The 3,571-nt window shown below is 39.0% G+C and overlaps 1 pseudogene; it reads right to left on the minus strand.

The window, feature by feature from the left end:
- Positions 1 to 850: 850 nt before the first annotated feature.
- On the minus strand, positions 851 to 1,520 carry LOC106776746 (annotated as a pseudogene).
- Positions 1,521 to 3,571: the final 2,051 nt, after the last annotated feature.

A 3,571-nucleotide genomic window follows, 5' to 3' on the forward strand; every position in this document is an offset into this window, starting at 1 on the left:
TAATATGTTAATTAGTATAATTTAATATATCTTAATATTGTAATGTTTTAAAATATAATTTATTAAAATAAAACAAGTAAAACATATTTTAAATAAAATTAAAAACAAAGAAATTAGGATAAATGAAATAAATAAATGATGTGTCGGATTTCAACATAGATACCAAATTTCATAGAGTGATAAATGGAAACTGGATTTCGAAATTCAACAGAAATATTTTTTGGATTTTAAAATAATTTTCGAAATTCAATTACTTTTTTATTCAAAATTTAAAATCTAATTAGTTTCGAAATCGGATGATTTGAAGAGAGTAGGAAAAAAAACTGAGTGATAGGTAATAGAGAGGAAAACATTTTATCCTTATTAAAAGGTTAGTTTATACATTAACTTAAAAGTTTTGGAGAGTTAAGGAGAAAGCTCGGAGGTAGAGGAAGAAAATGTTCGTACTTGGACTTCAAAGGACACGTAAGCCCAGAAGGTACAAAGAGCATCCAAGTTCCACGACAGCTAATAAAGTGTTATTTTCTTCACCACCACACAATACTCTCTACACCTCCCCAACATTTCTTATTTCCAAAACTAACATTATATAAATATTCTTTTTTTTTTTTTACTTTTACCTATTTTTATTGTAAAACCATATTCCCATTCCCATTCATTTTCTACTGCCCCAATACCCCCACACCCTCACATAACCTTCATTCCTCTCTTAGCTCTCTTGCTTATTTCAGTTAGTATTGCCAGTTCATAATTCCTCTATTGATCGATTTAACCTCAAAATTCTATAGGTGAAAAGTACGAGAAAGAGGTCAAAAGAAACGTTGCAGAAAATGTAAGCCTCATCGGGCGTCTATAAATACGCCAGCACAACGTCCCTCCTAGTCAACGCGTTCAAGGTTAACCCAACGGACGACCCACATTTCTTGGTTACCACCTTCTTGTTCTCCACCCCGACAAACGTCGCATTGTCGTACTTCACGAAACAGCCCTCGAGCTGCAACGCGCCGTCGCAGGAGGCGAAGTAAAGAATGCCGAGTTGAGTGACCACACGCGCCACGCAGCGCGAACACTGATCTTTGTTGAGGTCACCGCTGCACTAGAAGAGGTTGTAGACAGTGTGGGAGGAGGCAGCGGAAAGGGTGAAGTTGTTATAGTTGGCGAAGTTGGCCGAGTTGATGAGCAAGGTGAGGAACGAGTTGACAGTGCTCTCGTAGGGAGAACCCGACGTGTACTTGGGCTGGGAGCAACCGCCGAAGACGAAGGTGTCGATGGCGGAGGAAGAGGGGGTTGCGAGAACAGAGAAGATGAAGAGGAGAAGGAGACGATGCATGGTTGGGTTTGGCACAGTGCGTGCATGGAAGCGAAGCGTGGTGTTGTGTTTTGGGGAGAGTGTTGTTATTGTTACGGTGAAGGTTTCTTCCGAGAGAATTTACGTAAGGAAGTACCAAGTTGATGCAAGAAGAAGCTATTTATGATTGTGGAAACAAAAGCAAGAAAAGTAGACTTTGTTCTATGCTTTTCTCGGCTCGTAGTTACAGCTTTTCAAGAACAAACGTAATCTTTATGCTTGAACGGATGTAGATGTAGATATCCAATGGATGTTGATATCCAAGGGATGTCGATATTCGTTTTGACGTCCGTTTAAGAATATAATAGAATATATTAAATATTTTAACTGCTGTTTTACATTTATTGTTTTCTGTTTGGGACAACTATTCATAAACAGTAATCTAGATTTTAGGATTTTCTATTTTGGGGAGTTTTTAGCTTTTCTACTAGCATACAGAAAATTTGTATCTTTGGACTTACCAGAACCCTATATAAGGGATTCCAGCATTTACAACTTACAATAACATACACACAGAATAAACAAAACACTTTTCTTCTTCTCAACGTAAAGAGTTTAGCGAACACTTACCTCTCTCACCCGCTCCTCTTCTTTGCCTTTCTTTCTCCTATAGATCGCCACCACTAGCTGCCACGTCGGAGCACCATGGAGATCACCTGGTTCGCCTCTCTCTCTCTCTCTCTCTCTCTCAACTGGCTCAAATGCCATTGATCTCACCTAACAACTGAACCCCAGAAGCTTCGAGAGAGACTTTTGTCTCACGCTGTTGGGCCACTAGTTTTTGCCCTCTTTACCAAAATATTGGGCCAGTATATTTCTTTTTGGTAACAAAGCAGGTCCTATACCTGTTCTGCCACTATTTTCGCTGCATTCTTGATCCTGTTTCTTTAAGACTTTCTTGCTGACATGGAGAAAGCTGACCCAGCCAACAACCCCTCCAGTCCCTGCTATCTGCACCCATGGGAGAACCCAGGCACTTCCCTCATTTCTCAGGTTCTCAATGAATCTAACTACACTTCTTGGAGCAGAAACATGAGAAGAGCCCTTCTTTCCAAGAACAAACTAAAATTCATATATGGAAGGATCAAAAAGCCTCAAAGAAGTGACAGTCTTTTCGATTCTTGGGAAAGAAGCAACATCATGGTACTATCTTAGATTACCAAGACTCTTTCACCCCAAATAGCAGAAAGTGTAATATATGTGGAGAATGCTCAAGAATTGTGGGAGGAATTGAAAGAAAGGTTTTCCAAAGGGGATCACTTTATATTCTAAGATTTACTCCAAGAAATTCACTCTATCAAACAAGGTGAAAGAAGTGTGAACTAATATTTTACTGATTTGAAGATTTTGTGGGAAGAATTGGAGTTTCTCATACCTACCCCAAGTTGTACCTGCAAAATTCCTTGTAGTTGTGATTTATCCAAAGCCTCACACAAATACAGAGACATGGAGCATGTCATATGCTTTCTAAAAGGATTGAACGAATGCTATAACACTGTCAAGACACAAATATTGCTTATGGAACCCCTACCCAAATTTAATCGGGTGTTTTCATTCATCATACAACAAGAAATACAAGGAAAATATGATTCTAACCAGATTGATAGCAAAATCCTTGCTAACACCACTGAGAAACAAAATCAGTAGAAAAGCAACCAAGGCTGGAAGACCTATGGACAAGGAAATCCCCCTAGAAGTCAAGGAAGAGGGAGAGGAAGAAATCCCAACTATGGGAAACAGTGTTCTCATTGCCATAAAATGAACCATACCATCAATGAGTGTTACTTTAAGCATGGATATCCACCCTGTTACAAGAAAAACGACAACAATAGTGAAAGTGGTGTCGGGTAGAACGAGTCGCGTTCAGCTAATGCTTGTTCAGCATCTACTGGACACAAGCCAGTCAACAGAATGTTGTTCAAAGCCCCTTCACTCAGGAACAGATGCAGAAGATACTGCAGTTGCTGGAAAAGACTGATAGCTCATCTCACAGCATCAACCATATACAAAAAGACAACACAGAGGACACACAAGGTGTGCTCTCATGGATTATAGATACAGGGGCCACTGATCATGTGACCCATGACAAGAGTCAGTTCACAACTTTCTATAAAATCAACCCCATATCAGTTAAATTTCCTAATAATTCTATTGTTACTACCCATTATGCAGGAACCATACATTTCTCTAAAGATTTTGTGATTTTTAATGTTCTATACATAC

The sequence above is a fragment of the Vigna radiata genome, chromosome 11 (assembly GCF_000741045.1).
Source record: "Vigna radiata var. radiata cultivar VC1973A chromosome 11, Vradiata_ver6, whole genome shotgun sequence".
Lineage (NCBI taxonomy): Eukaryota > Viridiplantae > Streptophyta > Magnoliopsida > Fabales > Fabaceae > Vigna > Vigna radiata.